Consider the following 12,167-nt stretch of genomic DNA (forward strand, 5'->3'; position numbering starts at 1 on the left):
TTTAGCTCAGTCTCAAAAACAAATCCCTTTCCATTCCCCAGGAGAGAAGCCGAGGTCAGAGGCACACACAGTGCACAGATAAACACCCAATGTTTCCAGCTACAGAGTCTGAACATGGTGGAATGGAATGTTTACTGTGGGGAGAGCATGAAGGAATGCACCCTTTGAAGGACAATTTCCTGAGAATAGGGCATAAGGCTTTTTCATGTTAATGGGTAAGGCAAAGATTTAAAGCACTATTGCCCTCACCCAAGAGCGGTCATCCCATTTGAATTGCAAGCACACGCATAACCGAAAACAAATAAATGCCTGAAATTCAGACTCAAGAGTGGTGCCCCAGTCACATCATTACTGGGAACATGGGGATTCAAGGAGATAAGGGGTTGCTGTATCTGGACCGTTGTGTGATTTGGGATAACAGGAGCAGAATTGAGGCTAATAAATTTAGTACAAGGTTGGGGTACAACTTGTGTGCATTGCAGCATCTGGTATAATGAGAAGACCTATTATTTTATCAAAGGAGAGTTGGCCTCAGCAGTTTACTTTGAATGTGTCTGAATCTGAGGGATGCACATCACATGATGGTCTCAATGTATTAGCGTGTTAATATGTTCTAGTGACCAATCCCATACCTGTATTGGCTAGTGATGATGTAGTGCGTCACATGTCTATGGAAATGTGTTTAGATAAGGTGTGACCAATCGGTCTAGCGGTTTAGGATACAATTAGCATGTTCTATAGGTGTAGCCAATGAGGGTGGTGGGATATCATTGTAAACTATGTATTCATATTTTGTGGTTTTCTGCTATCTATCCTGTAACTTCTTGGGAAGTGATGGGCTCCATGTCAGTTTGGTTCTACGGGACCACCTCAGACCTTATTCTGCGTAATAAAATTGTTTTCCCTTGAAAAGAGGTGCAATGATTTTTGGGTCTTTTGGTTTATTTTTGTTATTCAGGTTTTGAGTTGCTATCCTCTTTACAAATTGGTGAACCCAACAAGATCCCAGACTCTCTGTGAAGTTGGGAGTGTCCCAGCCATATATCCTGGGGTGCAATGTACATCTGCAGTGACCATTCCCCTCTGCACAACCTGAAGAATTTTGCATGCACTGTGTTGCCAGAAGGTCTGCCTGTTTTCTGGAGTGGGGCACTGCACCAAGATTGCGCCGGCCATTGATAGGACCCCATATCACAGGTGCTTTGGAGAATGAATAGTTGTAAGTGCACCTTTGCTGGAGAAAACAACAAGAGGAGAGCGTTTGTGTCTGTTGAGTGAGTTGGTTGTGAGTTTGTGGATTGCAAAAGACCATGTGGCATTATATTGCGTTTTTACACAGCCACAATAGTGGCTGTGTAGTTATGGTTAAGTTGCTAATCCCATAGGAAGAGCTCTTCTTGGGCGGCTTATAACTTCTCTCCCACTGGACGAATCGTCACCAAATTTTGCAAAAAAAGTATATGGGCCACTCTGAATTTGCAAAGTTTGGTGAGGTTTGGTCCAGGGGGGGCAAAGTTATAGGGGGGGATCCCAAAATGTCTTTTTTTCCCATAGCCTGAATGGGAAAAAAACTTTGCGCATGCCTACAGCCCAAAACGTTGGACAGATTTTCACCAAATTTGCGGCAGGAGCAGCAGCTTGGTCCTGAAAGCGTGCTTTTGTAAATTTGGTGAACATCTGTCCAATAGTTTTTTTTAAAACGACCAAAAAGTAGGTCACAAAAAATTAGTGATATCTATGTCCGCTGCGCGGACACACTTCCCTGTATGCTCCACGTAAAAGACACTTATTGGGTAATCGGCTTGCGGCATGTCCGCATACATGCAAAGTGTTCGCTGATTGGCTGTGGTGAAGCGTGAGGTGCGTCGGATTGTTTCGATGCGCCCGCCATCTTGGATCCGTGTTTGGTGTCCGCAGACATTGCAGTAAAAACACATTAAAAAACACAACATTGCACTTGTCAAACTTAACAAATAATCTCTGGGGAGGTGAGGGTGATGAGGATGGGATGGGATATGGCAGCAAGAAGCAAAAAAATTGTGTTTTTTGGTCGCAAAAGTCACACAGTACATTTGGAGGTGTTCCACAATACGTGCTAAAGTACAGGCCAAAGAGATTGCATTTTGCCGTTCAAGGGATGGAGATGTATAATCATGGAATTGTGGACTTGTAAACATAGATTGTTGCTTCAGCAGTCTGCAACCCCAACCTTACCTTGTGGTATTACAGAGTAATACTACATTCCGAATGCCTGTTCCTCTCTATTGTTTATATTGGTTGCCCAATATTTATTAATATTAAATAGAAGCAATTGCAGGTTATTTTAGACTCTTAATTAAAACGCTTGATGCTGGTGCTACACCCAGAGCGTGGCAAATAAAGAGCTAATGATGTCTGTGTTAAAATGTAATTAAAATAATAATGGAGTCAGACTTTCGCCCCTAGTGCCTGGCACCTCAGGCAGCCACTTGCAGTGCCTGATGCAAAGACCAGCCCTGCACTTATATCAGAATAACAGTTCTCATTGATGCGGTGAGGCAAGTTGTTGCAAATTAAGAATGTATGTTGATTCTGAGTGAAGGTCAGCAGCTTTGAATTTTTGCTTGCGAGCTAAGGAAGCCCACGCATCGGACACACAGTATCAGGTTCAATTGTTTTTTGACCTTGAGAGAAAGGGACCATTCGAAAGGGATTGAATGAAAGGAGGTTTGTAATAATTGAAGATATGATAAGGTTATACATTCTAAAACTGGGCTAAGGAACATGTAAATTAAGTTCATGAAGAATTGTTGGTGTGAAAGGAGTGTGCATTAGGGTCTGAGCACGCCAAGAGAATGGAAATGGTGAATATGATGTAAGTTTGATTTTCGACAGTTTTATTATCTGACCATTATTTTTGGGTTATATTCTATTTGTTTGTTCTGTGTGGCATATTGCAATGAAACGCAAGTACAACCTTTGTGTGTAGTGGTCTTTCTAACGTGCACATGGGGATTCCAGCATCGAGGTGCATGTAGACCACCACTCGGTTCCCCAGTTCAACGTTAATATTTCATTAAAATGTCATGTATGACCATCTCGAATTGTGTACCACTTTCCACGTTGTTTTCTCTCTGTTGAGGTTGTTTCATGTGTGTGCTAATCGTTAGTTTAAACTCCATGTCAAATTAATAAGTCAATAGATAAATTGTAATAAAGATCGGCTAGTGAGACACATTTCTGTTATGTTTTCGAAACAGGTACATTCTGCCATTCTGTTATTGTCCTAGATTCCAGATGCCAACTGACAGTTTTTCTAATCGGCAGCTGCAGATAGTTGTGAACAACTGGATCACAGTGACTCTTTTTTGGGATGATCACCAAGGGCCCGTATGCCTTTACACTATACTTGCGATTAGGAGCAACATAACATCCTTTACGGTGGTCTAGCCCCAAGTTGATGCAGAAGCCCTGGAATTCACTGTGAGACCCAAGCGCTTCTTTTACCGAAAATGAACACCTTGTGTATGCAAAAAGAACAATGCATGACTCACGATAAACATTTTGGATCGCGAGCGAAGAAACAAATTTGCAATTTAATTGAATATGGCAATAGTCAGATGTTCTCGGTGCGTTTATTGTGAAATAAAAGTACTTTACATATTGTAGTGTTATTGTTTTCTTTTAAAGTACCATTTAACATTTCAAATTGTGACATGCTGTGTTGTGAGTCGATGTGTGTTGGGTTCTGCGTGAGGTCAGGTAGGTGATTATGGGCGCGTTTGGCTACGCTGATGCGGAACGTCACCGAGAAAGGTGGAGAATTTCACTAGGTTTGGTTATGTGAGGCTCAGGGGCGGGGCATATGATTTGGTGACGTCAGGGCAGATTAGTACAAGATGGCCGTGCCCTGCTGCCTGATTGTGCATGTTTACAAAAGAGGAAAACTAAGGTAAGGTGCATTGGAAATGTTTGTGCGATGGATTAACGTATGTGTAAAAATTCATGCCCGAACCCTCGGGACAATAATGTTTTCTGAGCATTGCACTTGTCAAACTTATCAAATAATCTCTGGGGAGGTGAGGGGTGATGAGGATGGGATGGGATATTTCTGACCTGATTTCGAATGAGTTTACAAAGTTTGGTGGGATTCTGTCATGAGAGGGGAAAATTCTAGGGGAGTCCCAAAATAATGTAATGGCTTATAAATGAGGTGCCATTTGACGAAGCTACACTTAAGCTACACTTAATTTAGTAAGCTGATAATAGATCTAGATATAAATGTTTTTGGGAAGTTTGGTGGGATTTTGTCCAGAAGGGGCAAAATTAGAGGGGGGTGCCAAACTAATGTAAAGGCTTATAAATGAGGTGCCATTTGATGAATCTACACTTGTTTTGGCAAACTGATAATAGATGTAGATATAACTGTTTTTGCATAGTTTGGTGGGATTTTGTCAAGAGGGGGCAAAATTAGAGGGGGGGCAAAATAATGTAAAGGCTTCTAAATGTGGTGCCATTTGACAAATCTACACAAAGGTTTACAAAAAGATTATAGATCTAGATATAAATGTTTTCGTAAAGTCTAAATGGATTTTGTGAAGTGGGGGCTAGGTTAAATGACGATTGGATGTGCATTCATTTGACACTTTTGAAAAAATAAATCGTGGGTGGATTTCCAGCAAACTTGCGTAAGGCGCATAGTCAAGGATCTGCAAGCATGGTTTTGCAAATGTGCCAGTGTTTTATTATTTGACAAGTGTCATAATTAGTTACAAAAAATAGCGGTATACCTTTAGTGACTGAGGCTTAGCCTGTGGCCATGGGCAGTGGTCAGATTGTCTGGTTCATGGAATAAGGTCATGATCTGGGCAATCTGGCTACTGGCCATGACCACAAGGGACAAAACATAGGTTTAAAGTGGCCATGTTGACTTGGGATTGGCTTTGTGGTGAAGTTATTCAAAATTAGGCTAGATCTGAAAGGGAAGAAAAATGTGTTTGTGGTAATATGGCCTTAGGGTTATCTTTTTCCCTTCTGCAGCCTGCCATGGAAAGCGAAGAGGGCCCTGTATGAAACCCTCGCCTTCTCTTTCCATGGTGGCCATGTTGGAACAGGATTTTGGTTCCTACACCGGGACGCCATAGGCATCTTAGTATAGGAAGCAAAACCTCTTTTTTAGCATCGCTGGTTATCGTTGTGGGAACCTAGGTTGCTAATGGCCTTCATCCCCCATTTCAGGGGTTGGAATGGGGGGATAATGGTCCAGAGACCTTGTTACCCACCCTCACTTTGCTTGGGCTGATAACTTGGGCTGGCGGGCCGGTATCCACCATTCCAGCCCCTGAACAGAGGATGAATGCCACAATATTTAGATTAGCATAACACAAAATGCAAATGGAAATGTTGGAAAATCTTATTGAGTCTATGTACTTTACTGAGAAATTCAAAGTAGATGGAGTCTATACGTTTTATTTGTAGTTCTATTTTTAACTGTGAAAGGTGGTTCCTAAAGGAACATTTATTTTGTTGTTTTTCGATGTATTTGATTTTTGGCAGGAGAGCTAAGAACGAAATGTGGGGAGGAAATGAGGGAAGAGGCACCAAACACTAATCAGGAGGGGTAGGTGGACAGGGGAAAATGTTGCGTGTGTGTTATTTCTAAGGTAGGGGGCAGTGTTTCTCGTGCTCCTTGATTACAGCAGGGGTGGTGGCTCTTGGGGAGGAGGTATGGCGTTAGCTGATTCTATTTTAAGATAGCAGTTTTGCTAAAAGTAGGTACTGTGTTAATGGATGAGTAGGAATAGGTGTTGGAGCTGTGCAAGGGAAATTTTGAAGTTGAAAGTTCCTAGATCAGTAGAAAATGCAGTTCCGAACTGTCCACGGAGCACAGATCTTATCGTGAAATGCGTACGGGTTCTCGGACACGTCATCATGCCGTGTGCCAGCATATGGTCATGTGGCACTCTTCGGAAGGTCTGCAATGAAGTCAAATGTTCGTAGACATTATGGTTAAGTTGCACTAATTAAAACCTACGAAATTCAATGAAAAACTTTGTTAAGCGGACGTTATGGTTAAGTTGCACTAATAAAAACCTATGAAATTTAGCAAAAAAACTTTGTTAAAGGGACGTTATGGTTAAGTTGCGCTACTAAAAACCTATGAAATTCAGTAAAAAAACATTGTTAAAGGGACGTTATGGTTCCAAGTAAAACCGAAAAACACCTGAAATTCGCCAGTTATGGTAAGCTAAGCAATCATAACTCGCGCCACCACCGTGCACTGCTAAGACTAACACCCAGGACATCAAAGATGACATCACACATGTCATTTATGACATCACCGATGACATCACATGTGCATTTACTTTTCATGAAAAGTCTGTACAAGGGTTTCTTATTGTAATGTTAATAAAAAAGTGTGAAGGATGATATGAATAAATATCATGAGGTACGTAGTACATTAAGTAATGCATTAATCCAAATAGCATTGTATTATGGAGTTTTTTCCAATATACTAAGGTACACATGTAGTAACATAGGCATAGTGTGCAGCAGACATGATGAATATGCAATATTAATAATCTTGCTATGTTAAATACTAAAATTATAAATGCTTTCTTAATAGAGTCTTGCACAATGTGAAACATTTAATAAGTACCTAATCAAACCCATTTAATACATTATTGCATTACTGCATACGAAACACAAACACACAACAATACATACAAATATAGCATATACAGGGAAAGTGAAGTAAACAACAAAACAGCAGTATTACCCGACAATCTGCATAACCTAACTGATGATCTTCAGCCACAGAAATGATTGCTCTGCTTCAAACCTACTACTTCCCTAACTATAAATATCACATGATGTGACTGCATCCTAAAGAAAGTAATGTGAATACAAATATGAGCATATCCAGAGAAAGTCCTGTAATAAAAAAACAGCAGAACAATAAGAAAGTGTTGATAACCTTAATTATTGTCTTCATACACAGAAAGCATGGCTGTCTTTCAAGGGTGTATTTTCCTTATGTATATGTTTCATATGCTGTGAGTGGACCCTAAGTGAATTATTGTAAGAACATATTTGAAGTATAAGTTTACAAATATAGTACTTTTTAAATGTTTTGTTCCTAACTATTACTGGGCAAGATATATCACTAAAGGAAAAAAGAGCGAGCCAGACATGTGATGTCATCAATGACGTTTGTGATGTCATCTTTGATGTCCTGGGTATTAGTCTTATCAGTGCACGGTGCGGGCCGAGTTATGGTTGCTTAGCTTACCATAACTGGCAAATTTCAGTGGGGTTTTCGATTTTACTTGGAACCATCATCCCTTTAACAAAGTTTTTCTACTGGGATCCCTCCACTCGGCAAAAGGGATTCTGCAGAGATAAATTCCCTCTTCCCGAGGCAATGGGAGGTAGTGTCTTGACTAAACGATTGTGTAAATAAGTGTGATTTTGTGGTGTAGGCCAAATATATGATGGAGCACATTGATGTCCTTAACTGCCTGGTCATACACCCTAGTATGCAATAGCAAACAGTGGCCAAAGGATGCCAATTTTTCTCTATTAATTGCAATGCAACGGTAGCTATTGAGCCATTCAGATGTATTAGATTTACAACGTACAAGGGCAAACCAGAATCAAACATTACCACACCCATTTACATCATCAGGCGTGTCATATTGACATGAATCCAAATCAGATTTATACATTGATAAACCCATAGGTATGGACATTCTGCCTACCCATTGTCCATATCATCATATTATCATAATTGCAGAAAGCATACCCAAATCAGAATTATACATTACCAAACAAAATGTGTATAAGGGTTCCATCAGCACGTAATAGTATCAACAATTTCCACAGGTTATAAGGAAGACAAGAAATGAAGGAAGACTTAACACCCAATTTTATATAGATACATAAGCCCCCCTATCAGATAAACAGGCCATTACCCCAAACCCTTGCCCTAATGCTTTGGCATTCACATAGTCTGTATCCCCTACCAAACTCTAGATCCCTTCAACTACCAACAATAGTATATGAAAACCACAACCAATCCAAAATATGTGCATTTCCTAAGACTAGAACTGCCTTGTGGCTGAATAGTACAACACCAATATAGATGCCCAAAACAGAGCTTAGCGCTACACAATACAACAGGTAATTACCGTTACTTGGTCCTTGCAAGACTCGTGCGTGCTCTGTTTCTTTTGTGTGCCTGGGGATCCAGTCATGCCCTTTGACTGCTGCAGCTGCCCACATTTTTACTGTTTAGGTGTCAGCTCGGTGGGGTTTAGCCCAATCCTTAGAAACAAAATGATATGATGGGCCTGTGATCCCTTCGCCCCCAGTGTAAAGGGGTAAATTCTCTCATCTCAAAGAGGAAACTGAGGAAGGGTCTAAACCATTGTTCATGTAATTTTGTCTGATTGATTTGTGGTTTAAGTTGTTTTTTTTAATTGTTGTAGTGGTAGTGTGGAGAGGTGGTTGTTGAGTTTTATGAACAGAGGTGTGGTGTAATAAGTGGGTGGTATGTGGGGCAAGGAGAATGGGGAGGGGAAACGGAGTGCAGGCAGAGTTGTCAGGATGGGGTAGATTGATGCTGTTGGATCAGTGTGCAGAAAGCAAATGATTATTACAATGGTGATATTAGACATAACTATGTATTCCCTCACCCTACTCGAATACAGTGCTCCTTTTGTACTGACAGAAATAATGAAGTACCATAGGGGGTGGGTTGCTGGCATGAGAGGTGGATGTACAAGCCTTGACCTGAGGAAGGAACAAATTATAAAGATGATCTACGCCACATGTCCACTTATTTAGCTGCAAAATATAAAGGGAGGAAGTTGAAGAATAGGAAGGGCATTCTCGAAATTTGGAGAATATTTGAGGATTTAGAAGATGTCCCTGAGGACCCTTAAAGGGGAGAAATTATAATAAAAGCTCCCTGTGTTACACCCACACCTTGTGTAACCCCCGCATCCTGTGATAAACCTATAACCTTCACAGCCCGCCACTCCCACACGGCTGTTAACCCATGCAAGTAGCCACAGGTTATACTAATCACAAATATGTGCCCCATGAAACCCCATGACAGAGAGCACCCACATCCTATGAAAATGTCCCGCAGCTCCGGCAGCGGATGCCATGTGTAAACCATTAGTTATGGAGACAACTAATAGAGGATGGAGAGACTTAGAAACAGCGTTGTAAAGGACAGAATTGGAGCTTGCGCAAGTAAAGCTAGAAAAGGAGGATGGGTGAAGAACACCAATAGGCACTGATGAGTGGAGAGCGGGTGATATTTTATTTTTTGGTTGATATGACAATGCTTGCTTTGTAATGGCGCTGGCGGTAGGTTGTTAACCAAGGTTGTAGCCTTAGATTGCTTGAGTTGTTGGATATTTAGAAATAATGGAGAAGGGACTCCTGACACATTTTCATCAATAAGGGTTTAATGTAGTAAGACACATAGATCAGAGGCCTAGCACAGTATGCTAGTTGAGGGTGAAACAAAAGCCAACGCGTGGTTCGACCGTAGTCTTTATCAAGGCTGTGATAGGTGCTTTGGTGAGGCGATAGTTGTGAAATGCATATCGGCGCAGTAGTTGATGGTCTTGAGACATATACAGTGAGCATACAGTATTATGGGTCACATATCGCATTGGGGTGACAGTGTGTGAGTTATGGTGGTGGTGACAAGTTGATTGGCAATTTATATAGCAGCACATGTGTGAATATCAGCAATTACATTTTCACATTTATACATTTGTCAAGTGGCAAAAAAGTAAGTTGCATGAGTGTCATGGTACCAAGGAGAGAAGAACAGGAAGGCGAAGGTGGGAAAAGCAAGCGGAGAGGGTTGGAATATCGAGCAGCTGTGAGAGCTGGTTGATGTAGATAGAAAGGGATGGTGCTTACCCAGAGGAGGTGGTTGGTCCTTAGTAGGAAGGGAGCACCTGAGGAACCTCCCAGTAGTTGTGGGTTGTGGGTAGTGGGCTGGTAAACCAATCTGGGGGAGCTAAATCACTGATTGAGCATGTGAAAAGCAGGGGTTCCCATATGTCCAGCCTGTTAGGGTAGATATGCGGTGAGGAGCAAAGGTTCAGAGGAGGATAAGTTAAGTTGACCCAGTTGGTGGGTTCCAAAGCATGGAGGTCGCTGGCGTAGGCCATGGATAATAAGATAAGTGGGGTGGGTGGTTGTGCATGTGTGTGAAGTCTGTGTGGAAGAGGGAGAGCAGTCACGAAACAAGCACAAAAGGTGATGGGGGAGTAGTGCCTATCAGATGTCAAGCATGATACGCTTTGTGGTGTGGCTCAGGTGGCTCAGGTGAGGGTGGCCGTGTGGGGGCCAATTGTCACCTGGATTGGGGAGTGTGGCTGCATGTGTCGCCAGGTTGATGCATGTGAGGAGGGAGAAAAATATTAATGACCCAGTTGGGCATGAGTTACTGTGTCCATCATGGGGAATGTGGCGAGTGGCACTGGGTGTGCGACTCGTCCCAGGCTAGTGCAAAGAGGCATGCTGGGGGGTGCTACAGATGCTGCCCCCTGATTATGGCTGGGTAGATGAGGGAGAGAGATACTATTGATAGTATGTTAAAAGTACAGCAAGCAGACCGTGAGGCTATGATGCGGCAATATGCTGTCACAGCTAGTTAGATGGAATGCGTGTCGAGGTAGACGTATTGTTGTAGGTGGCCGGCCGTGCTTGGACTCAGTGAGGCTGGTTGTCAAGGCAGTGAAGCTGAAGCGTCCTATTGCTGTTGCATGCAGTAGGGCGGGGGGGCTATGCCTGTGCTGGCGGCACAGCAAGCGGTGCTGGTTCCCAGTGGGACCCATGTGGTTGGCGGCATGGAGAGTGCACAGGATGCGTACTAGGAGGTGCTGTCAACAGGACACGGTGTGCCAGCATCTTACCTGGAATTGAGGGAGAGGTGTTCCATTGTTCGGGAGTTCCGACAGGGAAATCCCATGGAGTCTGGGTTAATTAACCCAAGATTCCTGATTGGATAATAAGTCTGGCATACTGATAGGTTGCTATCAGCATGCCAGGAAGAAGAAGGGCTCAGACAATAAGCGGTTAACAGGTGCAGCTTTAGACAATTAGGGGCGAGTGTCACCCTTGTTTGAATGCACTGCGGGATATGCCCATCGCATGTAGTAAGAAGGAAAATGAGTAAAGGGTTATATGTAAATTAGGGCTTGCTGTGGCGGCTGCACAATAATGCCCATTCCAGCATGGTTGGTATGTGTGAGTGAGGACACTCTCAGTACATGCAGATGCCTGAGAGCAGAGGTTGCTGAGGTTGGCTTGCACAGTGCTGGTGTGGCAGGGAGAAGCCCCTTGCTATCGTTGGGTGTGCCGAGGGTGGCGGAGATGGAAATGCATGACCTTGCCAAGGTGAAGGAGATGGAAGGTTGTGTGGGAGGGAGCATGCGGGGGGGCAAGGCGGTCAGGTTCAAGGTTAGAGGAGGAATTAGGAAGTGTGTGGGTTACTGTCTGGGTGCAGCTGGGCCTATAGGCTGGAAAAATGAAGAAAATAGAGAAGAGTGCCCACTTTAGGCATGATGCGTGGGTGAGGAGGGTATCTGTGATGCGGGAGTCCAGCGAGGGTCGCATGCCCCAATGCTGGTGAGGCACTGGAGGTTGTGCAATAGGAAGCCCCTGACTAGCATGGGGTGTGCTAGTGGTTAAGGGGATGGATAACGGCATGTTAGTAAGACAAGGAGGTCACGAATGTGTAGTATTGCATAGCTGAATGGGAAATTCATCAAGGGTAATGACAAGGCCATAAATATTGTGCCTTATGGGGGTGGCAAGGATGATGCAACCCGATGGATGTGGGCAAAGCTGAGCCGGAAGCTAATTCTAGTAATCCTGGTGGTGGCCTGACCCGATCAGATATAGTGGCATGCTAGTTAGTGGCATGTGCCAGGAAGGTGTGGAATTGAGAAGGATGGTTAAGTCAAGGGTTGGAGTGGATGCTTCCGATGAGGGCCAAGGAGTGCCCGCGCCTGGTCTGTACCAGGTCAATGAACAAATAAAACCGAAGTAGTGTGGTGGATGGTGGATGTGAATGGTGGACAGAGGTCACACTGGCGAAATTGCCAGAGGTGCACGTTGTAAAAGAAGGCTTTCGGTTCTCACAAAAATACATT

This window comes from Ambystoma mexicanum, chromosome 7p (assembly GCF_040938575.1).
Source record: "Ambystoma mexicanum isolate Mex_15411 chromosome 7p, UKY_AmexF1_1, whole genome shotgun sequence".
NCBI lineage: Eukaryota > Metazoa > Chordata > Amphibia > Caudata > Ambystomatidae > Ambystoma > Ambystoma mexicanum.